Raw genomic sequence first — 26,900 nt, 5'->3', positions numbered from 1 at the left:
TGTGAAATGCACAACTGTGCTGTTGTGTGTGTTTTGGAATGCAGATTGGGGGTGTTTGTCCAGAAAGGCACTGAGGAGGAGAGGGCGGGCACACGCCTCCTCCTCCTTGCAGGGCTTTGGTAGAGGCTCCGCCCCGGAGAGTGGCTCCGCCCTGGAGGGTGGAAGCTCCGCCCCCAGCATGCAGCCACGCCCTGGAGGGTGGAAGCTCCACCCCCCGGCTTCGGCCCCCCCGACTTGTCGGGGGGACACCAACCCGCCCCCCGGCTCCAAAAGGTTGCCTACCCCTGGTTTAGACCTTAGACTGGACATTACATGCGATTTGGATTTTTTTTTAATTGGAATTTTAGTGTAGAAACGCTTTTATCTATTAATTAAATGTACTAATGTCATGTTTGAGCCCATTCACACACTGAAATAATCCAGTGTGGAACCCGGGTTATTTCACTGGAGTTCATAATGGTCCCAACTGCACTCGGTGCAGGTTGCAGGTATGACATGTCTGCAAAAATACCCATTTAATCCAGTGCATTTGGCACCAGGTCCCTTACTGCTTACTTTTTTGGATCCATTCCCACAACAATTCAGATATCGATAGTGAGAATGCACTACCGGATCAATCCAGATCATGCTGACTGTTTCCTCCTTCCTCTTACTCCTCCTGGTCTTCCTCCTTCCTCCTCCTCTTCTTAGCCTCTCCTGACTGCCACTGCTGCCACTTCCCTCCTCCTCTACCCCCTGATTGTCTTCCTTCAGAAAGACAGCGTGGTACAGTGGTTTGAGTGTCGAGCTACGACTCTGGAGACCAGGGTTTGAATCCTGGCTCAGCCATGTAAACCCAGTGGGTGACCTTGGGAAAGTCACATCCCCTCAGCCTCAGAGGATGGCAATGGCAAAACCCCTTTGAAGAAACTTGCCAAGAAAACCCCATGATAGGTTCATCACTCAAGTCGGAAATGACTTAAAGGCACACAACAACAACAACAACAACAACAACAACAAGGAGCCATCCCACAAACTATCCACCTCCTTGGGCCTTTCAGCTCCAACCCACCGAGGGTGAAAAGGGGGTCTGTTCAGACCACAAGTGTGAATGGGCAACAAAAAAAAATTGATTGTGGCAAACATAGTGAGAACTATGAGCCCGATCGATTCTGGATGGCATTGCTGAGGAGACCCTGGATCTCCCTAATGCAAAATCGTAAGTGTGAATGGGCCCTTTGTCTGCCAAAAATAGTGTTAGTGTATCTAATATGAAAACACACCATTAAAAAAAGATCAACTAAAATACAACTGATTCACACACACATATATCTTTTTAAAATCAGCTAAAAGTCCTTTTGGCAATAAGCTAACTGACATGCCAAAGGTCTGTTGGGCCACTTTAAGTTGTGTCCCCAATCAGATTATTAATTAGCAATGCTTTTGTTTAAAAAGTTGCTGTGTGCTCCTGTAACCATCTCAATCGTTAGTTTGGCCACAATATTCTAGAGCAGGTTTTGAACACTTTTGGAAGGCAGCTGCATACATAGAGCATGTGATGGTCGTCCAGACTGAACCATGGCCAAATCTAAAATATCTAGGAATAGGTAGAGCTTGGAAACATTATTTATGTTGGATTGCCATGCCCCAGTTCCTCCAAGCAGCATAACTGGGGGTTCTGAAAGCAGTAGTTCAAACATGTAACTTTCCTTGCCTTTGGAAATGAGTGCACTAGCACACTAGTTTTAGCTGTGAAAATGCACTGCTGGTCACCACCACAAACGTGGACATGAATTCAGGGATACACTCAAACTACAAACCTTCATCTTCAAGATGAATGTGATCCCCATTCAGCATGGGTTGATTAATAAGATAATTGGGTTTCTATTTTTGTGCCTAGACTTCCTCACATGGGGGTTGTGATGTTGAAAGAGATCCTTAGAAGAGAGGCAAAAGCCAGTATGACTCCTAAGTAGCAATGCCAATTCTATCCACATATTACATTGTGTTTTTCTAAAGAAACAACACCTGGCAAGCTTGCTCTGAATCCATTTTTATTTTTAAAAATCTGGCTGTCTTGCTTCCTTCACCTTAATTAATCTCACAGTACGGTGTTTGTGATGAATCGCTGGTCTCCTGTGCAGAGCTTCAATTTGCAAATAACAGGTGCTTTACAAATAAGTGCAAATTAGGAGGATTATTCATCTTTCATGTTGCGTTAGAGGCAAAGATGAAAAAGTCGTCAATTCAGCATTCTTAAACTGGATGGCCCCTTTTTTGCACTATCTCACAATTCACAGAAGTTTCTAAAACTTCACCTCTGACGGAGAATGTTTTTAAATCCTAAATTAGAAATAAAGGAAATGAGCAGATGCTTCCTGTGCCAGCCTCAGGCTGCATCTTTTGAAACTGGGGGAGAGAAATCCAATATTTAGAATGCTCTGTCCATAAAGTCTGTTACATTTTGTATGGATGTGTGTAGTACTTTGAGCCTTTGGAAAAGTTATTTTTTTATACAACTCCCAAAATGCTCCAGACAGCATGGCCAGTGGTGATTCTGGGATTACTAGTCCAAAAAACCAACCTTTCCAGGCTTTGCAGGCCCAGCTCAGCTTTCTCTGATTCCTTCAGGAAAGATTTTATCCATGGGATCCTCTCTTGACATTTCAGCTCCTTTCCTGTTTCTCCACCAATCCCCACCACTTCATGAAGGGAGGGGAGGCAGAGAAGCAGAAGCACACCTTCCAACATTTCACAGATGAAAATCAAGACAAGTGTGGCCAAGCAACCTGAGCATGTGCTCAAGATGGCAAAAGTGATTAATGAGAAAGAAAAGATGAGGGGAGGCCATAGCTCTTTGCTTTTCCCTGTCAGGATCAGGGTGACTAGATGTCTTAATTGCAAAGGAAGACAAGGCCCAGCAAAATGTAGGACATCCAAGAAAAATGAAGGACATGGCCAAATAAAAGCTAAAAACACTCAATATAAATGTAAATTTATGCTTCTTGGTCATGCTCAAAATGGAGGACATTTTGGAATTCCTCCTGCTCAGAAGGTTGACATGTAGGACAGGTACTAGAAAAAGAGGATGTCTGCTCATCCTGGGCTAAAAGCCCCTGTAGAGAAGTTTGGCAGGGGAAGGGGCTCAGTGGAGCCTGCTCTTCTCTCTCTCCCGGGCCCCTGGTCATAAGATTAAAATGTAGGATGTGTCTGGGAAAAGGAGGACATCTGGGCACCCTGACCAGGGTGGGCAAGATTGCACCCCTTTGCCTCCTCTCCCCTCTGCTAAGTTAACAAAGCGCACTGAATTAAGTGAGCCACTGAGGAGAAAGAGGGAAAGTGGAAGGAGGAAAAAAAAGAAACTGGGCCATTTTAATAGCAGCTGAAAAAGGTGGAGCGACAGAAAATTAATTGGGACCATCCCTGCCAAACTGGAAGAGTTGGAAGGTATGCAGAGGTGTGGTGGTTAATTTGGAAGTGCCGGCATTCATTGTGATTGTTGCCACATCTATGCTTCCAGAGGGTCATAAAGTCCAAATGTACTGGCAGCCGTGTGGATCCATATTCACAAATCTGTCTAAAAACATCCTTTGGGATCAACTGTATCCATTCCCCAAATATGGAAACTATTCATTTATTTCTAATCTCTGTTATTTAACCAGTTTCCAACCCATACCTGCATATGACTAAACCCAGATTTTACCTAATATAGTATGAATCCATTTCAAAAGAATATGTACAGTGTATGTGTGATAGACAGGAGACTGATGTTGAGACAAATGTGAATATTTATCACATGGTTCCTCTGTTTTTCTGTCTGAAGAATCCACATTATGTGATTCCTGAATGTGTCATAGGCCAATGTCTAGTCGAACTTATTCAACAACTTTTTAAATAAACTTCAGATTTCAGATAAACCTTGCTGACTTTTAATTTACAGTTACACATGAATTTGTACAATTACTGTACATAATTTCACTCTGTGCCATAGTACAAATCCATTTTTCTGTAGGCCCAACTAGACATGATGGTAGCAAACTATAGAGTTTATCATAAAAGGGAAATCCCATGCAAAAACGGGATTTAAAAGCTGGAAAAAAACCCTGCAAAAGTGAGTTGATTTTCACACACGTCGTTGTTAAACTGGTGTTAACCTGAACGGAAACTAGGCAAAAGCCACTCCTTTTTACTTTCCAGATTTTCCAAAAGTAAAAAGGAGACGCTTTTGTCTACTTTCTGTCTAATTTCCGTTCGGGTTAATACCACTTTAACAACGAAGTCATGTGAAAATCAACCCACTTTTGTGGGGTTTTTTTTTCTGATTTAAACCCCCATTTTTGCATGGGATTCCCCCTGTCTGATAAACTCCTATATTTGTTTGACCATAGCTCTCTTTTGTTCATATATAAAGGCAGAGTTTAGGCTTCTGATGTTAACATCCAAAGGGCCATGTGAGTGAAGAAAGCTACAATCTCCCTTCAAAGATATCCCAAAACTCCCTCCCCAATCATGATGTTAGCCTCTTTCACCTCTCGTCATATGTGCAACTCTTTCAAATCAGTCGGATTGACAAACCACTTTACAAAGGAACATGGACATGATTCAAGAAATGTGACTGGACCAGCATGTCTAATTTAACTACTCACTGCATGATTACATTTCATTTGCCAAAGGTTCTGCAGGTTGAAAGAAAGACAAAGGAGAGCTAGAACAGCTAGTTGTTTTGTAGAGAGGGCTTACTGGGGTCAGAGCAAAACGCATGTGACTCAGAAGTCGGACCCAATCCCAGCTGGGGGTCAGGAAAGAGGATATAGCTGTGTTGAGTCCAGAATTGTCACACTGGTGTTCTTCCTGCCAGAAAACATTGAGCAAAGCAGAACAATAATAAAAGGCCAGGGGTGAATGACTTCTGTACACATGCCCAAGCAAGAATGGCTTCTTCTTCCTTTTAAAGAAATTTAGTTTCAGAAAGCATTGGTTCAACATGGCTTTCCCCATCAAAACACTTTACAAGTCTAATTTGCAAAGTGGCATGAAGCAGATATATGTTCTCTTTATACAATAGGTTCTATTGTTGTTGTCGTAGTCGTCATCATCAGTATCAGCATCAGCAGCATCAGCAGCTATATAGCAGTATCTGTGTACATGGCGCTTTACAAACAAGTGTAGAATAAAACATTAATATACTATTCAATAATATAACATAGTAATAATATAAGATACAATAAAAAAACTACACACTGACAGACATAATGCAAAATAAAACAAAATAGGCAGTACAGATAATCCTCTCTGCACACTACAGAAACATATTGGGGGGGCGGGTAGCACTGTCTACCCAGACCATATATGTTGGGGAAGTGCATGAAGCACATGTTCTCTGTCAGAACATCCCAGAGGGCATTGCCTGTTCTCTTCTCTTGACAGGAATGAAGAGAGTAATGAAAAGCACGTTGAAAAGCAGAAAACAATGAGGAGACAAGCTATACATGCTCTGAGATAGTCAACTGGTTTTTCTGTGTGTTTTTTAAAATGCCTAATGCGTTTTGGCCTCCATCAGAAAAGGTCTTCTCCAGGGGCTTAGAAACAAAACATGAATATGTGTCTAAGTATTAAAAAGACAGGACAATGCTCAGTTAACTGTAACCCTAAAAATATGAAATACATTATTTTTCATATTAAAAATATACATACTCTTCAAAATAAATCATTATAGTTGAAAACTCTCTGCAAAACACAGGACCACAGAGTATAAAGAAAACAGAATCCACAGCATATCTTTATATATAAATAGTCTAGATAGGCCTTGAAAAAGCTTGGCCAGTGATATTTTTGAATGGGACACAGGAACGTCTGATGCAGTATCTCCAGGTAGCTACTCAGCCCATTCATGCCAGTGTTTCAATCATGTGCATGCTAGTTACATTCAAATTAAAGATTGTAATTCCAGATCTTCATTCACCCCAAAAGGCACCAGGGATTTCAGTTTCAGAATCCATTCTGCCTCTTTTTTCTTTAAAATATATTCTTCGTTATTATAATTTTTTTCTATTACCCAACAGCAGAAATCTGTTACAAAATATTGCATTTCTTCAAAATGACCAACTAAAGGAGCTCCCGCCTTTCAGTTCTTCAGACTGAAGAGATGGTCCCCTATTCTACAGGCTCATTCCCACTATGATCTAAAGTGAATTGCTGATCAGTGTATATGACTGTCATTCCCATTTGAGACTGGTTCTGATCCTAGTGTGATCAGTTTCGATCGTGATGAAGCGAGGCAAATGCAAAAAACCCCACTCTTTCCTGCCACTAAAGTACCACAAATTTAAAGGCTCTATTTTTTGCAGCCAACCACCTCACCTCATTTGAATGAAGACCTTAGGGTCTGGGTAGATATAAAGTAACCTAGTAACACAGAAAAATCCTTTTCTTCTTGGACAGGTCACAGAAGGCTGAAGAACAGCAGGATGTGTGGGACTAAGGTGGTCCTTCTTATCAGGAAGACAGTCCTCTGTCTGAAGTGCTATTGATTCCAAGACAATAGTTGGACCTCCATATCAACTGATTCTTTATCCACAGGATTCAAGCATCTATGGCTTGAAAAACATGAAAAAACCCCATACATTAAAAAAGAAAACCTTGATTTTTGCTATTTTATATCAGGGACACCATGTTACTATGCCACTGTATTTAATGGAACATGAATATCCAAGGATTTTAGTATCCACAGGGGGTCCTGGAACCAAAGCCCAGTAGATGCCAAAGACCCACTGTAGTTGAAACTCTCCATAGTGAGATGTACTGTATTTTTAGACTGTAGTATTTATTTGTAAACTAGTGTCTGTCTTTACATATAAATCAACATAATGGAAATTTTATATAACTCTGTGTCTTCCTTTATCCTTGTTTTTTATTGATGTGTAAGTCATCACTCTAGTACAAGCAACAAGTAATCACTGAAGTTAAACTGCCAGAGTTTAAATGTGACATCTAAATGCACCATGACCTAGCTAGAGCAGAGTTAACTTGTCATTATAACTAAATCAATGAATCCCATTTGTTGTCCAAGCATATATATGAGTATTATTTCAATATTTATATAAGCTTTTATATCAACTTCTCATCACAAATACCAAGACGATGTACAACAAACTGATGACAGTAAAAGCAGCACCATAAGAAAAGCATTTAAAACAGCACTAAAAGGACAGCAGGGTGAAAAGCAATTTTGAAAGTCACCTTCCGGGAAACCAGCATGGTGTTGTGGTTTGAGTGTTAGACTATGACTCTAGAGACCAGGGGTCAAATCCCAACTCAGTCATATAAACCAACTGGGTGACCTTGGGCAAGTCATACTCTCTCAGCCCCAGAGGATGGCAATAACAACACCCCTCTGAATAAACCTGCCAAAAAAGCCCCATGATAGGGTTGCTTTAGGGTCGCCATAAGTTGGAAATGACTTGAAGGCACACAACAACAATACTTTTCTAAGAACATTAATATCATGCAACTCAGCTAAAATTTACACCAGTCATTTCAATGTAGTCGGTACAAAAGGAGCATATGACAGATGTCACTCACATCTTTCATCATGCATGTTTGGTAAGAATTAATTTATTGTTGGTGTCCAGTCCTTTAAGTAGAGGCAAACTCAATGCACAGGGTGTATTATCCCAGGAAGCAGAGAGACTGGTTTAGTGGCTGAGATGTCTCACAGTCACCTTTCATTTTTAGCTTTGCCTCACTTCCATTTCCCCCATCTGTGGCATCCCAGTCTGCTGAACCACCAGATCAAACCGCTTTTCTCTGCGTTGTTTTTTTCATCTTTAGTAATGTTATTTTGGTCATGACTTCCTTCCTTCCTTCCTTCCTCATTGCTTTTCATTCTTTGGTGATTTTTAAAATAACTCACATCCCAGACCTCCCAGACAAATGTCTGACAGACCACCCTACTGCCCAGCATGCTTTTGTTTGCTTCTGCAGCAACCCATGAAGAGGGTGAACTACTTGCCAATAGGGACTTGAAAGATGGGACCCAGATAGAGAGAGCCTTCTCCCCACCTGGACCTCCAGCCTTCTAAAGCTGGGGCAGGCTGCCCAGTATTCCTGTGAGCTTCTGCTTATTGTTGTCTTTGTTTGCATTTGTTGTAGAGGCTGCCCCGGATGTTTGAATTAAAACAAAAAACAGCAACATACCATCTGGAAATCTGAGAAAATTGAGACAAGCCACACATTTTTATAGTGTACATGCAACTGTTGTATCTCATCACAAGTAATTTATGGGGGGGGGAGCATTTATGCATATAGGATTCAGGCTTGTTCAGAAGCAATAATTTCCCTTCTATCAAATTTCTGACTTCAGAAGTACATCTGTATACATTGACATAAGGGAGCAGAACCTTGGAGATGCTCAGAAGCAGTTTTTAAAAATACAACTTCTGTGTCAAATGCAAAGACAATCCTCACAATTTGGAAGAGAAACACTTGTGTTTTAGGTCCAAAACATGGTTTTTGAAACGGGTGAAATTCAGGATAGGTATACCTTAAACCTCCTCTGAATAAATCTAGCTCCAAAAATCCCACAATAGGTTTTCCTTAGGGCCACCAGAAGTCAGAAACAATTTGAAGGCACACAACAACAACAAATACCTCAATTAACAAAGTAGATCTGTTTTACTGGCTTTACTTTTTTTAACAGAAATTTTGGTCACCCACATCTGAACAGGTCCCAGCTTGTCAATATCCTTCTTGAATTGTGGTGCCCAGAACTGGACACAATATTCTAGATGAGGTCTGACCGAAGCTGAATAGAGGGATACTGTTTCTTCCACTGAGTTACACGGTGGCTCAAGTGGTTAAGACGCTGACTCTGTTGATTGCAAGATTGGCAGCTTGGCAGTTCAAGGTCCAGGTGCTGCATGATGGGGTGAGCTCCCATCACTAGTCCCAGCTTCTGCCAACCTAGCAGATCGAAAGCATGCAAATGCAAGCAGATAAATAGGTACATCTCCGGTGGGTTGCATTCTGTGCAACCATGCTGGCCACATGACCCACAGAGTACTCTCTGACAACGTTGACTCTTCAGCTTAGTAATGGAGATGAGCACCACCCTCTACAATTGGACATGACTTGACAACCTTATCAAAGGGAGAATATTTTTACGTTTACCTTATTACTTCCACTACATGCCTATTGATGCAGTCTAGAATTTCATTGGCTTTTTAAACTACTGCATCACACTGTTGACTCATGTTCAATTTCTGGTCTACTAGACCTCCTAGATGCCTTTCATATGTACTGTTGTCAAGCCAGTGTTACCTATCCTATATTTGTGCATTTCATTTTTTCTGTAAAATATAGTACCTTATATTTTTTTTTCATGCTGAAATTCATTTTGTTACTTTTGGTCCAGCTCTCTAATCTGAATTCTGATCCGCTCCTCTGGTGTATTACCTACCCCTCCTAATTTGGTGTCATCTGCAAATTTGACATGCATGCCCTCTATTCCATCATTCAAGCCATTTATAAAGTTGTTGCTAGCACTGGGCCCTGGACAGAACCCTCACTGGTCACTCCTCTCCAAGATAAAGGCCTGGTACAGATGGGAAAAATGTGGTGTGGTGGCAGTGTCAGCAGGATTAGGGAGCGCGCACCATGCACATGCTCCTTAACCTTTTTGGGCGGTCTATACTGGCCATAGATAAGCCATTGTTGAATATAGTTTTTTGTGGGTTTTTCGGGCTATGTGGCCATGTTCTAGCAGAGGGACACCATTTCACTATGCCATTGCATTTAATGGGACTTCACCATCCATGCATTTTGGCATCCATGGGGGTCCTGGAATCAAACCCCAGCAGATACCAAGGGCCCTCTGTACTTACAAATCCACATAACAGTTGCTTTTTCTAGCCCCCTAGGGGTTTTTTTTTTTTTTTTTTTTTTTTTTGCAAGGATACCATGGGGGACCTTGTCAAATGCCTTCCTGAAATCAATATGTGTGCCATCCATAGCATTCCCTTCAACTACCAAGCTTGTAACTCTATCAAAAACAAAAACATAAAATTGTCTGGCATGACTTGTTTTTGAGAAACCCATGCTGACTTTTAGTGATCACAGTTTGAATTCCCCACCTCTTTGTTCAGTCATGGAAACCCACTGGGTGACCTTGGACAAGTCAGTTTTATTCTTACAGGAAGGCAGTGGCAAACCTCTCCTGAATAAACTTTGACAAGAAAGCCACAGGACAGATTTGCCATAAGGCAGCATCAACTTAACAGCACATAACAACAACTATGCACTTTCTGCAAACATTATGTTTCTACTGCATTCTCTTCAACTGTCCCAATTGGGCAGAGACAGTCCTGATTAATCCTCTATTGACCCATTATTTCAGCTGCTTTACCAGTGTCCCAGTTTATCTCTCCTTCTCCCACTTTCCTCCTTTGTCCTGATCTTACTTCAACAAGTGCAAACTGAGTTCAAAGTCCAAATGTTATTTGCACTCAATTAATTCAGCAGCCGTAAGAGGAGAGGAAGAGGTGGAATCCTTCCCAGTAGAGTAAGGCAAAATTAATTTGTTGCAATTTATCCTAATCTTTTCATCAATAACATTTGCCATTTTGATTACAACCTGATGTTGCTTGACCATATATGTCCTGGTTTTCATCTGTGAAATGTTGGAGGGTATGCTACTGTGTTACGATGTGATGTCTCAGTGGTTCAGATGCTGACTCTGACAATTGCAAGAGATCAGCAGTTCGAGACCCAAGCGCCGCATGATGGAGTGAGCTCCCATCACTAGCCCCAGCTTCTGCCAACCTAGCAGTTTGAAAGCATGTAAAAGTGCCAGTAGATAAATAGGTACCACTTCAGTGGGAAGGTAACAGGTCACCTGATTTTGCTTCAAATTAAGCAGTCAAGGAAAATCCCAGCGTTTCTTGGAAACCCCAGAGTGACCTCGAGTTCTTTTGGCATGTGGACAGATCAACTGGGTCTGATTCAGCCTGGTCCAGTTGTTCACACCCTGGTCCAGTTGTTCATCCCTCTTCCCCACACCAAACAGTGCTGGGAAAGAGGATAGGTGTTTTCAGAGCCGAGGCCAAAAATGGCTGCCTAGATTCCTTGTTGATCACATATTCAGGTGGCCATTTCTGACCTCAGCAGAAGTCCTGGTGCACTGGACAGGCTATACACAGAGCTCCTGCCCACAAAGATGTGGTGGTGGTAGCTCTGAAAACAGGGGACGAGACAGCAGGGTTGATGCAGTGTTGACCAGGTTGTCTCAGTGCAACACATGTTGTTGTGTGCACATGGAGACTTTCAGTGTGGATACCAGATTCATCTTGATCTGTGTTTGGGCCAAGGCTGGGCCAGGGCATAATGCTCTGGACTCACCCTGGATTAATCAGCGAGACATGCCCTGTACCTTGGAGTGACCAGATTTTTCTGATACCCAGAGAAGGCCAGGGTTTGCCTGAACTTTAGGGGCTAAAGAGCTGAAAAGCTAGCAGTCCATCAACATTTAGGACAGCTTAAAGCAGATACACAGTGTTTTGTTTTGTTTTTTGGCATTTAAAAAAAACCCTGCTAGGAAGTGTTTAGTGATTTAAACAGTAAAAGGTTAAACACAGCTTGTCTCATATTGCTTTAACCAGATGGAATGGAAAATGTAGCTCAGAATAAGATCTTTAGTTTGTTAAGGTAACTGTGCAATACATCTGGTGCACCATGATGGAGAAGAACATATCTGATGTACTGGGTCCTGAGAGTCCTGTTACTCTAATGGCCCAGTTTAAAAAAAATTGGAAGTAAGTTGAACTGATTTTAGTGGGACATTTTCTATTAAGTGGCTTGCAGTGCATACTTTATATGCTCATTCAGAAGAAAGCCGCACTGCCAAAACAATGAACATACCAACAACTGTAGTACCACTATTAAAAAGTAAAACAACAATGAAAGTCATAATCTCAACTGAGCAACAATAAAAAGTAACTGTTAGATCTTGCTGCACAGAATGCTTGTGCAAAGAGAGATTTCTCAAGGAGAAATGAAAGTCAAGATTTTAGATCAAATTTGGGGATTATTCAGCTCTCCAGATGTTGTTGGACTTCATGTTCCACCAGTCCCAGCTAGCAGAGCCAAGCATGATGAATACTCAGAGTCATAATCTAACAGCATGTGAATGATCACATGATTCTCAACTATGCTTTGACCTTTCCTATTTTCAAATGTTGGGAGAATGCCCCACAGGGCAGGAACTGCAATGCATGAATGCTCTGTAGTTGTTAACTGCCCTCAAGTCGACCTTGACCCATAGCAACCCTGTGGATGAGACACCCCCAAGACCCCCTGTCCTCAGCTGCTCTGCTCAGGTCCTACAGCCCCAGGCCTGTGCCGCGCTGATTGAATCTAGCCATCTTGGTGTGGGGTTCTCCTCTCTTTCTACTATCCGCCACCTTTTCTAGCATTATTGTCTTTTTCTATGAGTCATGCCTTATCATGAAGTGGCCAAAGTATGACAGCCTCAGTTTTTTCATCTTGGCTTCAAGGGATTCAGCTGAATCTGTTCTAGGACCCATTTGTTTGTCTCTTTAGCAGTCCATGATATCCCCAGCACTCTTCTCCAGCACAACATCTCAAAGGCATCAATTTTCTTCTTATCTGCTTTCTTCACTGTCCAGCTCTCATATCTGTTCATGGTGATGGGGAATGCAATGGATTGGATGATTCTTAACTTTAGTGCTCAGTTGTATATCTTTATGCTTTAGGATCTATTCAGTTTGTTCATAGCTGCCCTTCTCATTCCTAGTCTTCTGATTTTTTGACTGCAGTCTCCATTCTGAACAATATTGAATCCAAGGTATGGGAAATCTTTAACTATTTCAATTTCCTCATTTAGGTTGAATTTGTGTAGTTCCTCCATTGTCATTATTTTTGTTTTCTTTATGTTCAGCAGTAATCCTGCCTTTGTACTTTCTTCCTTGATCTTTCTTAGTAATTGTTCCATGTCTTTGATGTTTTCCACTAGAAGTATAGTTTCATCCATATATTTTAGATTGTTGATGTTCCTTCCTCCTATCTTGACTCTTTCTTCTTTTAAATCTAAACCTGCTTTTTGTATGATATTTTCTGTGTACAAGTTGAATGTGTAGAGTGATAGAATGCATCTTTGCTGTACCCCTTCGCCAAATGGGAACCATTCTGTTTCTCCATATTCCATTATAACAGTAGCCTCTTGTTCTAAGCACAGATTTCTCATCAAGACCATCGAATGTAGAGGTTTTTAAAGAGTATTTCATAATGTTTCATGATCTATGCAGTCAAAGGCTTTGCTATAGTCCAGGGGCAGGCAATCTTTTTGAGCTGGGGGCCGGGTTGCTGTCCCTCAGACAACTGGGAGGCCGAAGCCAAAAAATAAATAATTAAATATTTTTTTAAAAAATTAAATATATAAATAAACCAGGACAAATGTAGGACAAAATTTTCAAATGGAAGACACTTTTTTTAAAAAAAAATGGAGGACACGCGAAAAAATTTTCTGATTTTTTAAAAAAATGTTAATATAAATGCATGTTTCCGAGGCTTCTATAGACAATTGCCCCCCAAAGGGCTAGGCAGCAATCGGCGGCAGGACCAGGCTGGGGCCGGTCCCAAGGCCTCGCCGGGCCGCATCCGGCCCGCGGGCCGCAGGTTGCCTACCCCTGCTATAGTCCATAACTATTAGAGCATACAAAAACTAGGCTAGTTACAACTTCCCACAAAGCCTTCACAGCCGCAACCCCTAGATTATGGAACAATTTACTGGAAGAGATCCATCTCATTACAAACTTACAAGCCTTTAACAAGGCACTTAAGACGGATCTCTTCCGGCAGGCACATGCATCTGATCTTCTATAGCTGATTTCAAAGAACACTCCCACTGCTGATTTTGATAGCATTGAAAACAGATGACGATTTGGTCATTTTTATGATTGGTAGCAGTACCGCTGTCCATTTTATTGCTTATATTTTTAGATAATATTGTATTTTGTATTTTGTGTTGCTGATTTTTTTGTTGTAATCCTGCCTCGATCCACAGGGAGAGGTGGGAAATTTAAATAAAATTTATTATTATTATTATTATTATTATTATTATTATTATTAAACACATGCTGATTTTCTTCTGGCAATTTTTTTGGGGCTCTATCAACTATCTTATGTTTGCAATGTGGCTCCTAGTGCCTCTTATTTTCCTAAACCCTGCTTGTGCCTTTTGGATTTCTTTCTCCATATATGATTGGAGTCTATGCTGCAGAATTTTGAGTATTACTTTACTAACATAGAAAATTAATGCTATGATCCTATAGTTCTTGCAGTCTTTTCTGTCTCCTTTTTTGTGGACAGGGAAAGAAATAGATGGTTTCCAATCTGTTGGCCATCATTTTGTTTTCCATATTTGTTGGTGTATTTTAGTAACACTTGAGTTGATACTGTCTGTGCAGTCTGAAGCAGTTCAAATGAAATATCATCAGTTCCTGGTTTTTAGTTCTCCCCAGTTTCTCTTAGAACAGTTTCCACCTTGCTTTCTAGGATTTGGAGTTGATCCTCATATGGTTCTTCATTCCATGTGTTTTTCATTTTATCATCTCTTTATATAGCTTTTCCATGTTTTGCTTCCACCATCTTTTTATATCTTCTTTTATAAGGTTCTTCATATCTTATATGGTGTAGTATGTTCTTCTTCTGATCACAGAGCATCTCTGCCCTTGATTTGAAGAACTCATCTGGTTAACCTCAAAACTATCAAAAACACTCCAGGCCCTTGTTGCAACTGTTCAACTGGCTGCCATTCTGTTTCCAGACCCAACTCAAAGTGATGCTTATGACCTACAAAGCCATATATGGCTCAGATTCAGGTTATCTGAAGAAGCCAAGCCTGTCCAGATCTTATGATCCTCTGTGCAGGGCCTTCTTGTTGTCCTACCACCCCTATAGAAACATTGGATGGGAACACATGAGAGGGCCTTCTTGGTGGCTGCTCCCAGGCTCTAAAACTCCTTTCCTACAGAGGTTAGACTGGTGCCTCTTTGCTATCCAGGTGAAGACCTTTTTATTTCATCAGGCCCGTGAGGGCTGCCTGCTCGAGGGAAAGGGGGCTTTCATGTGCTGTGTTTATATTTCTTGTTTCATTTTTTAAAATAGTGATCACAAATATTCTACATCAGCCATTTAGTTATGCATGTGTAACTTCTCCTGGCCTGACACCCTCACCCATCCAACTTAACAGCAGTTTCACTGGGCAAATGAGATCTATTCAGCTCCTGATCAGTGCAAAGGATGACACTGCTCAACCCTCCCATCAGTGAACAAGGCGGCAACAAGGAATTGTGATGGGGTTCCTGCTTTTGATGGTGGCAGCCTCACCTGCTGGTGAGAAGAGTCTGGAAACATCCTCCTCTTCACACTCTGATCAGCAACAGAACTGCTGGTTGTTAAGATGGGCTGCTGGAATGGCATTTACATAATCGCACAGTGAGACCGCTTATTCTCAATGAGTACAGAGCAGTTATACATTTGTAATTCGAAGTCAAAAATCCATAACTGCACTCTATGGTGTCTTTGCACCTGGTGTCATTTGATGTTGGGGACAGGGCTTCTGGGGCTGGGGCTTCCAGGAGCGGCATGCGCTCCCTCTCCCCATGCTGCCCCATCATTTCCTGATGAGGAAAAGGGATAGCATGGGGGGAGCAGGCATAGGGGCAATGCGGAGGGGCTTGGGGTAGCACATACAGTGGAGCATGCACGTGAGGAGCACACAGGGACAGCACAGGAAGGAGGACCCACCTGGGTTTTATCTCTTTTCTGGGGTGCCACCTGGTGCAGACAGCATCACCGCACCTCCATAGTGATCCCACTGACTGCAATACAAAATGCCAGACTATGGTTTTAACTGCTTTTAATATTACTGATAGTCTGTTTGTATTTCGACATTTTGTATGATGTAAACATTTTGGTTGTATCTGTTTTAAGTTTTGAAAGCTGCCTTGATTCCCAGACTGGAGCAAAGATGGGGATAATGATATAATAATAATAATAATAATAATAATAATAATAATAATAATAATAATATAAGATGCTCCTCCTGAAGATTGGAATAATAGGACAGGGCCCACTGGGACTTATATAAGGGATGAGTTGGCAGTCGGTAAAGTAGTAACAATTATATCCCCAAGGCATCAAAATGAAATGAGAACAAACACTACTGAAGACTGTGAGCTACAGGACAGTGCTCCAAAAGTGAAAGGTGGATGGTTGTTTTATTCACCTTGATTTACAATCTGTGAGTGCAAGTACAATCTGCTGGCTCTCTTAATGGTTCTCCTTGGCTCTAATGCGCTTTTATCAGGCAAATGTATCAGCCTTAGCGGATAATGCCCCTTATCTCAGGTCTGTTTTTTGTTGTTCTGCGTATACCTTTCTTACTTTGTTCCAATCTTTGTCCCTTTCCCAGCTGGGATAAGATGTCTGGGAAATACTCCAGTTTGTTTCCATCTTCTCTGAGCCAATCCTTATTCAGACCCCATGGCTTTAGGCCACTGTTTTTTATTAAAACAGTTTTTCCTCTTCTCTGTTTTATAAAGCAGTTACTCTCTGAATTCAAAACTGTGTGGTTTCTTTGTACTTATTTTAATGCCGGGAGAAGCATGGTAAGTCATAGACATAGCTTTATTTAATTGTTATAATTATTGCATAAATATAAATAATGAATAATATATCCTCAGATTAGGTCAGTAGAGGGCAAGTAGAAAATTAATGCTATTAATTCATAATAACATTCTCATCATTACTTCTCGCCAGTATGAAATGTAAGCATATATTAACGGAATCAAACTTACAGAGATTCAAGGATCAAAGCTTTGGTTTAAGGGCAAAGCTAAGGCATTTACAATTTCGCTCATGCACCAAAAACATCAAAATTGTTCTCAAGGACACTAACTGTCAGTAGTACAAGCAGAGTTTGGAAAAGCTTCTTTTTAGAACAAAACTCCCAAAATCCCCCAGCCAACATGGAACGCAAACCCAAGTACAACCCTATTTAATGCAGAAAAATTACAGATTGAGTGGTGGAAAGGTTGTACAGTAGGCCCTTGGTATTCGTGGATACCAAAATCTGTGGTTGCTCAAGTTCCAGTAAGTACAAATGCACAGTAAAAATGGTGTCCCTTACAGAAACTGACAAAATCAAGGTTTGATTTTTGAAATTTATTATATATATTTTTGGAATATTTTCAAGTCATGGATTGTTGAGTCCATGGATAAAGAATCCACGGATATGGAGGGCTGGCTGTATGCATGCCCCTGTTCCCTCCTCTGTATTTGCCATCACATGAACAAGCTGAATGCTTGTACAAGCCTATATTGTGCTCTTTTATCCTAACTCAAATGTCTGTAGGCTATTAAGGTTATGACCAAGACTCTTCTGCCAAAAGACTGCACCTTCTGTTGGCATAATCCTTCTTCTACTTGATCTAAGAGACCTGCCTACAGAATAATCTACCAGCAGAAGCACCAACAGAAAAGCAAAGGGAGTGGTGGACAGAGTGTAGGAGAAGCCAAATTATGCCAGATCCAGACCAAATTATGTGGTCCAAGCCTCCCTTGCTTCTGTGGTGTTCGCATTGCAGTGCAATCAATCAATTTTGCTTTCATCCCCATTTTTGGGTGGTCTGTGGGTGGGTTTTAAGTGTTACTTGCCCTTTGCTTGCCAGTGATCAGGGACAAAGGAGCTCCTGACTTGAGCAGACAAGATAAGTCACTGGTAGATTAATCACATTCATCTGTCATCAAATAGTATCTCTTAAATCAGGAAGTCTTCCCTCCCCTGAAAAGAAATTTTTTTAAAGGTAAGACTCCATTTAATTTACATTTCTTGTGGTGGGTGCCCCATGTGTGTGCCAAACCAGGCACACACTGGGCAATACTGGATGGGCAGTGCCAAATGCTGTGTGTGATAAGATATCAGCAAAAATGAAGGCTATAATGCTGGAAATATTACAAAGATTATGAAGCTGCAATAAAGAGGTGTAGTGGTTTGAGTGTTGGACTACAACTCTGGAGACCAGGTTTTGATTCCCAGCTCAGTCATGAAATCCACTGGGTGACCTTGAGCATTTTACACAGCCTCAGGGGAAGGCAATGGCAAACCTCCTCTAACAAATCTTGCCATGAACATCCCATATGCCTTAGGGTAACTATAAGTCAAAAATGACTTGAACAGACACAACAACAGCAATAAAGAAGAGAGTAGTCTCAGGGGTCATTCACACTTACTTTTTGAATGAAGAGATTCACATCTCCGCACCAATCCAGAACTGATTTAGAATCGGTTTGATGTTCCCAATATGTTTACCGTGATCGATCTATCTGTGCCATTTTTACCCTGTTGCCATTCACATTTGCCACTGTATCGATTTAAAATGGAGATGCCTCCATTTCCAGGAATGATGCAGTACAATCCAAATCAATTGGGAAGATGTGGATTGTTGCAGCTCTTAAAGAAAGAACTGCTAAGGAGTCTGGTGTCAAATGCACTGGTTTAAGTGGGCTTTTCGGCTGTCCCCCCATAAAAAAATAAAATAAAAAAATAAAACTTTTATTTATATTCCACTTTTCTGTGACAAGACAATCAAAGCGGCTTACAACATGTTAAAATCCACATTTACAAATTTATGTCCCAAATTCTCCCCCCTTAAAACAGGATTAAACAAGTTACAATTAAAACATCTATTAAAAACACAATAAAAATCCAGCGAGGACAGAGCGGTGGGCTGATACATGATGTGCACTGATTGCAGTCAGGATAAGTGTGAATGTCATGGAAATACACCAGTTCCAAAATGGTTTGTTTCCATAGTGTGAATGCCCCCTAAGTTGCATAGCACTTTTGAAAAGAAGGCGATTTTAGTGGAATAACAGCCTGATGCGATAAAATACTTAACAGTTTTCCTTTTTTTTTTTTTTTTGCATAAGCAAATTTATAAATAGCAATAAATCATCTCTTAAATTTGAAGGTTTTTAAATATCCTTTGATTTTAGAAGGGAACTGAGCTAAATTATATAAGCTAGCAGAAGTGGGAGAAGGAAAAAATAACTTTGCGATGGTTCTAGAGTGGTTTATCAGAAGGTCTTAACAATTCTCTGATAGGAGTTCATAGTCGGTCATGACAGACTCAAGTTCAGTCCCATCTTTAGTCATGAAGCTTTTTTTTGGCCGGGTTTTAGACAAAAATTCATTTCCAAGTGGATAGTGTGTCCCAAAATACACTATAAATAGAACATGTTTTGGCACTGAAGAGTACACAAGATGTTAACCAGTTCATACTATCACATTGAACATTTCCAACATAGCACTCTTCCTTGATTGTAAATGTGTAGTGCTGGAGTCAGATGTTAGCCAGAGTCAAATCCTTACCTAACTACCAAGATCTTTTTGAGGGGTCTGTGTTGGGCCACAGGAAACTTTACCCCTCAAAGGCATCAAAGAAAGAGCAAGAGATAACACCGTTACTCACTTTACCTTGTCCTTCTGGATCCTGCAGCTGCAAACCTTCCCGGTTGGCTATCTTCATTTTAGAAAGAGGCTGCACCTGGGAAGAGCTAATTTGGCACTCAGTATACACAACCATAGTGTCTATTTTTATTTAGATTTAATTGGGAACTTTAAAATATAGCATAAAGAACATATTTTCACCAAAACCAAAAAGGATGAAGAAAATGTTTACAGAATTCTTGAATTTTTGATATTAAGCTCCGGCAGCAGTAAATGGACCGAGCTGTCCCCCATTTTGTTTTTAATTTGGTGGTAATAGAATGATATAGTGGAATTAAATTGGTTTGTACTAGATTAAGCCCGAAGTAAAGGTCAAATGTTAAGATGGGATATAGAAGCCAGAATGTAGAAGTGGGGAAGGGAGGGTTTACCTTGAGAAGCAGAAACTTAAAGGGTAAGGATAGAAGATAGATAGAAACAACCTTCTTAATTGGTTGCCGATGTGGATAAAAAAGATAGAAAAGCCAAGAGGAATAAGACTAGAGTCCTGTGAGAAGACTGGATAAATAACAGTAATATATCCAGGATACTGCTTGGCTAACAGACCTGGATGAAATCAGGAAACAATCCAGATACAAGTACAATCCAGTCTATCCATGGTTGTCTTTTTAGTCTGTTGTTCATACAGTGTGCATATGTGTATGCATGTGTGCAAGTATAGAACATAGGCATGCATCTCCATGGATACAAGCTACAGGAAAAGAGATTCCATCTGAACATTAGGAAGAACTGGCTAATGGTAAGAGCTGTTCAACAGTGGAACACATTGCCTCAGACAGTGGTGGAGTCTCCTTCTTTGGGTTTTTTTAAACAGAGGCTGGATGGACATCTGCTGGGAATGCTTTGATTGGGTATTCCTGCAAGGCAGGGGGCTGGAATGGATGAAATTTGTGGTCTCTTCCAACTCTATGATTCTATGATCCACCCTATATTGAAAAGTCAATCCATGTACTGAAAGTAGATACTAGAAATGAAATGTTTTGATGCTGGTCTTATAGTGACAGAAAGAGAAATAAAACTTTCCTCTCTGTGGTAGTGGAAGGAGTGGGGCACGCTATTTCTTCTTCAGCCACTCCTAGACTGTGGAATGACCTGCTGGAAGAAATTTGACAGCTGAATATGCTGTCTGGCAACCTTTTGCAGATGATTTTTAAAAATGTAAATTTTAAAGTATGAATTTTAAATGTAGATTGTTTTGATATGTAACTGTCTTGTTTGTTTTTTTAAACTGATGTATGTTTTAACTGATGTTGTTAAGTGATACATATTTGTTGGTCTCTTGTTCCCCTCTTCAATCCATGGGGAAAAGTGGGCAAGAAATCAATATTATTGTCATCATCATCATCATCATCATTTTACTAGGTTTTTCCTTGAACTTTTCATCTGATTTTGGAAACTAAACTGGGTTAGGACTGTGCCTGAAGTTCTGGAGAATCATTGCTGCTGGTGAGAATTGACAGATCAATGACCTGACTTTAGCAGGGCAACTTCCTAACTTCTTTTCCATGCCGGAGACAAGGTAACTGCCAAATCTGTGCCAGTGCAGAACACAAAATGACAAAGAATGGCTCCCAGACAGATGAACAACTGCTATACCTCAAGACATTTTTACTGGATTTTCCCCTCATGAAATCTGGCCTGCTCATAGCTCTCACTAAGTGGACTCTCTGTGGTCCAAATTGCATGCAACTGGGACAGATTGTAAAGATTTTATAATGAATAAATTTTTCCAACTGTTAGGCATTATTTGAGCCATACACCTTGTCTATATAGACATGCACACACCTGGAACAAATGTACATATTAGGAGGCAAGTATGAAGTTTACTGAACCATTATTGCTGGGTAAGAATTGGAGTACAACTCTGGGAGACCAGGGTTTCAATGCCTGATCATCCATAGAGCCTGCTGGATGACCCTGAGCAAGTCACACACTCTCAGCCTCAGAGGAAGGAAATAGCAACCCCTTCAGTGAACAAAACGTGCCAGAAACCCTGTGATAGGGTCACATAAGCCAGAAATGATTTGAAAGTGCACAACAAAAAAGAGAAATGCAGGTTAGAAAGACATTTTCATAGGGCACTTATAGGGATAGGGAGGGGAAGTATAATTTTTTTTCAACCCAGCAACTACTGCATATCCTATATTCTCTTGGCTACTTTTCTCTACCACCAACCCAGATGTTTCGAAGACCAGAAATAAACCTGGCTAAGGATTGGAGGAAAGAATCTGTGGATGAAGTAAGGAAGAATTACCATATATACTCGACTATAAGTCGAAAAATTTATGCCTCAAAATGAGCTTCAAAATCTCAGGGTAGATGTATATAAGGGTCAATACGGTAATCCCCCTTTCCAAGGCTGGGATCGCCAAAAACGGCAGAAAAAGAGAGAGTCCAAACCTCCTTTGCAAAGCTGGGTTTGGGAGGAAGGCAAGAGAGAAAGAGAAATGGGGAGAGATCAGCTTTGCATCCCAAACCTCCTTTGCAAGGCTGGGATCAGGAGGAAGGCAAGAGAGAAAGAGAAATGGGGGGAATCATAGAGTTGGAAGAGACCACAAAGCCATCCAGTCCAACCCCCTGCCATGCAGGAACTCCCAATCAAAGCATACCCGACAGATAGCCATCCAGCCTCTGTTTAAAAACCTCCAAAGAAGGAAGCTCCACCACACTTCAAAGGAGTGTGTTCTACATCTAACAGCTTTTACTGTCAGGAAGTTTCCTCTAAAGTTGAGGTGGAATCTCTTTTCCTGCAGCTGTCATGTAGAAGTATGGAAGTACTCAGGATATTTGGAAACTACACTCAGGATTTCATTTCAGCAAGTATCATTGATCTCTTAAACTCACCAGATCAGCCTTCTATCTCAAACCTCCTTTGCAAGGCTTTTTGCTGGCAGAACCTGAAGGAATGACAAGAGAAACAGAGCGGTGATAGGGGTTTGTTTAGTAGTTTTCTGCATTAAAATCTGGCAAAGTTATAGTTTAAAAAAGAGTACTGAAAAGCTTCCTGGAAACTTATGAGCAATAGCCTTGGGGATTGTCTATTCAACTCTTTTGTGATTGCAGTCCTTGTGATTTCAGCAGGGTCAACCAGTGTGCAAACTTTTAAACTGTAATAACCCATTGAAGCATGTTATTGGTTTCATTAAAATATACTTCTAGTTAAAAATGTATTCAGAAGATGTTGTAGCATGACCCAACTATGTACATCCCATTCTTTATCAAACTGTTTGTTTCAGTTCAATGTAAAGACAATTCTTATGTTAAACAGGATATTATGATGTTGCTTTGCAATGAGTCTTCTTTTTTAAAAAATGTGAAGTTGGTGCTTTACTACATGATCAAACTTGCACTCAAAAGAGTTGTAAAATATAAAATTTATGGAAAGTTATAAAGTTACAGAAATTAATCACTGCTAGTTCTCTGGCACTGTTTTTTTTTATTTTTTGCTTCATCTTTTAGATCCTTTGTTACACATCCCTAAGTTTTACCCTCGACTTATCTAAGGGTCACATCAAAATCCAAAATTTTGCCCCCCAAACCTGCCCTCGACTTATACATGAGGTCGACTTATACATGAGTATATACAGTAGGCTTATTTCCCCCATCAAATCTACCCTGCCTTGTAATATCATTATGTGATAAACATCTGTTTGGGAACTACATTTTCTGATGGAAAACGGAGTCCTATCAATGGAGAATGAAGTAAGTGGAATACTTTTTGGGAAAATGAATCTTTTTAAAACATTTTCCAAATACATTAAAAAGTACAGCTACTACAATTACAAAAATGAAGAAAAAAGAAAAAAAAACACAAACAGAAAAACAAGAAATATACACAAACAAAACAAAAGAAAGCAAACTGGCTTCTGGCTTTCTTCTCGGCAGTTATAAACACACATAACTTAGTCATATCTCTCCCTCAATTTACCTCTTACATTTCTTCAGCTACTCAAATCTGAGTATCAAAATCCAATATTATCATTTTAAATTTTTTCTGCAAAAAGTCTATAAAAGCTTTCCAGTCATTTAAAAATGTCACTAATGATTTTTCTCTAACTAAACAAGAACGTTTATCCATTTCTGCCAAATCTGTCATTTTCATCAGTCATTCTTCCTTTGAAGGTGATAATAAGTTCTTCCATTTCGGTGCATATAGTGATCTTGCTGCCATGGTCATATAATGAAATAATTTTCCATATTTATTTTTTAAATGTTTATCCATAATCCCCAAAAGAAAAAGTTCTGGTTTTAAATGAATTGAAATCAAAATTTTCTGCATCCTAGTATGTATGTGAATCCAAAATTTCTTAGCCTTTTTACATGCCCACCACATGTAATAAATTGTCCCTTCACATTGTTCACATTTCCAACATACATTTGAAATGCTCCTATACATTCTAGACAATTACTCTGGGGTCATGTACCAAGGGGACATCATTCTGGGAGAATGAATCTTGTGGAACTCCTGTCACAATAAATCCATAAAAAGTTGCCTTACGCTGACATAGACCAGGGCCTGGAAAAGTTACTTTTGTACTACTATTCCAAGAATCCCCAAGCAACATAACCATTGGCCAAGATGATTGGAAATTCTTTGGAGCTCAGAGTCCAAAATGTAATTTTTCCAAGCTCTGAGTCAAACTGTCTGACTCAGCTCACTATTATCAACTCTGTCTGACAGCAGCTCTGCAGGGTTTCATACAGGAACTAGGAACCACTGATACTCAGCCCAGGAATTAACTTGGGACCTTCTGTACGCAAAGCATTTTCTCTGAGCTACAGTCCTCCAAAGGTAGTACAGTAGCTTTTAACTTCACAAACACAAGACAGAAATATGGGATTTTTTATAAAATGATTATACAATGGCACAGCTCTTACAGGATGTTCTCATTTTCGTTTTTGTCAAGAGTAAATTAAAAGGCAGCCCAGGCAACCATTTTACTGTTTCCCACTACCATTGTCCTCTCCTTCCTCTCCAAAATATGCTTAAACCTTTCCAGTTTCCATACAAACACTATATTTTTATTCCCTGTTGTGTGTGTGTGTGTGGGGGGGGGGGGGGGTATGTTGTAATGTGTGTGTGTGTGTTTGTGGGTGTGTGTGTGCCATTTTTCATATGTTATTTTATGTCATCTACCTCAGACAAGTCAAATGACATTCCCTTTTTGTAGTCATGGATTGGTAAGAGGCTTGCATTTGTCACTTAAGAATAGTGATACACTTATTATTTAACTGTCAGCCTTACCAGCAAATGGCTTTCATTTATTTCTTTTCCTATGGCTGACACTCCATTAATACATTTTTAACTGACAAATCATCCACGTCTTTCAGATGTTGAAGGAAGCATGGAATAACTTACACTTTAATATGCAATTCCATCATTAGAGCTCATCTTGTAACATCTGTTATTGTATTCCCCACTACAGTAACAAATCAGAGCCAAAATATATACCCTGGAATGAATGTGTGGTCTTAATTTTCAGCTCCACCACTGAAAATTGTAAACGTTTTAATAGATAGTTCCACCAGTTCTATTGATTAAAGATTGCAGCTTTTAAAAAAAAATCAATGCAAAGCACAGCAATAAAATAAACCTCGCTACAACCTTTTTTAACTCTTATTGTTGCTGTTGTTTTTAACATATTTTGAAACATTGCTCTTCAGATGCATTACTATTGGAAACTAACAGCCACAATACAGCTTTTTAATTTAGGTTCCTGAACCGCATTTGTTAACCAAAATAAAGGATGTCATTGCTACATTATTAGGCAGGAGAGCAGCTGCAAATATAGCAGAAGCAAACAGATTCTCTTGCTTCATCTCTCTTATTCTCATAGGAAATCCCATGGCTCTGACTCACATCCTAATTCTAAAAGGACTGGGTGTTATCAATCACAGGCCTTGACATTTTGCCAAGTAATCTGTCTGTCCCATGAACTCTATAAAAAAACAGTGCACTGTCCCTTTGAAACTACAGTCCTACTTGGGACTTAGCAAGTCCTGACCTACTTGTTTGTCTCATCGAAACACTGAGATTTACTTCCAAGGAAACATGGTTATAGACAAAAAGCATGGCACCTACTACAAGTTCTGCGTGACACCATGGAATTTCCTTCTGAATAAAAATGATAAATATCTGGGTTGGCAACTCTAACTAAGGGGTCTGATTATCCAAGCAAAACGAAGAGAAAAGAAATGAGTGGGCGCAGTCAAAGATTTGAAAGAACTAAGATTCTTCTTTGTTCTTTCAGACAGCCTGGGCACCTTGTGACAAGAGTCTTGCTTGGGAAGCACCAGCTTTTCTACTTCTGATGCAAACTGAAGATCTGAAACATCAAAGATGGCTCAAAGGTCAGCATTAGTTATAGGAATCCACTGCTGCCAATAAAATAGAAGGCCTGTAATGGCTTCTTCCTTCTCTGGTAATGCAAATGGCACTACTGACATGTAGTGGCATCACCATGCTTGGTGATACTAGGATGCAGGGAGGGAACTGCCTCCCCACCCTGCCCCCTGATATTGGTGGCTTCAGCCTTGGTTCATCTCTCTCTCCTGGGGGAAAGACCAGGCCCAGCGATGAAGCTACAAGGGGCACACCACCCTGTGTCATTCTCACCACTGCCTTGGCCCCCTTCCCAGGGAGGGAACTGGGCTGGTGACAAAACTTCAAGAGGCATGTTCACCCCTCCACCACTGCTGGCTTCCTCTCTGGGGAAGGAGCTGGGGGCAGTGAAAATGCGAGGAGCAAACTCACCCATCTGCGCAGCAGGGGACCCCACTAGGATGCCACTCCTCCTGTAGGGTTTCACCTGGTGCAGTCCTCACCTCCCACACCTCCACAGTGATGCTGCTGCTGACAGGCCACTGAATGGCAGCCTCTCCCTGCAATTACAACCCAGTTTAGTAGAAATTAGAGTGAAGGAACTTGAATCATGGCCCCATAAAGTTTCTCCTTTTTCATCATTAGCCCATAGCAGAAGAGAACATACCATGGTCATTGCTTTCAGAAGCACATTGCCCTATTCTCATGTAACACACAAGCAATCAGTTCTCAGACAGTGGACTGTTACATACACGACAAAAAATTATCATCCTTACATAAGGGCATGATATCATCAGGCTTAAGGCCTAAATAACTCCAAGGGCACTAGATTCAATCTGATCTTGGAAGCTAAACAGGGTTTGCCTGGTTTGTACTTGGATGGGAGGCCACCAACAAATACCGCTGCTGTAGTTTATATTTCAGAGGAAGGAACTGGCAAAACTACCTCGGAGTATGCAGTTGACAGGTCACTGAAGGCACATACATACACACATAACCAAGCTTGGGAAA

At 40.5% G+C, this 26,900-nt stretch overlaps 1 long non-coding RNA gene across 1 annotated transcript in view; it reads right to left on the bottom strand.

The window, feature by feature from the left end:
• Positions 1-22,531, bottom strand: part of LOC121920480 — a 36,099-nt gene extending 13,568 nt beyond the window's left edge. Inside the window, exons 1-2 of the long non-coding RNA XR_006101727.1 lie at positions 22,412-22,531; positions 19,530-19,604 (exon numbers count right to left, since the gene is read on the bottom strand). This is a non-coding gene — a long non-coding RNA (uncharacterized LOC121920480). The remainder of the gene's footprint in view (positions 1-19,529; positions 19,605-22,411) is intronic.
• Positions 22,532-26,900: the final 4,369 nt, after the last annotated feature.

Source organism: Sceloporus undulatus, chromosome 2 (assembly GCF_019175285.1).
Source record: "Sceloporus undulatus isolate JIND9_A2432 ecotype Alabama chromosome 2, SceUnd_v1.1, whole genome shotgun sequence".
Taxonomy (NCBI): domain Eukaryota; kingdom Metazoa; phylum Chordata; class Lepidosauria; order Squamata; family Phrynosomatidae; genus Sceloporus; species Sceloporus undulatus.
The sequence above is the reverse complement of the archived record's forward strand: the minus strand, read 5'-3'. Positions and strand labels throughout refer to the sequence as shown.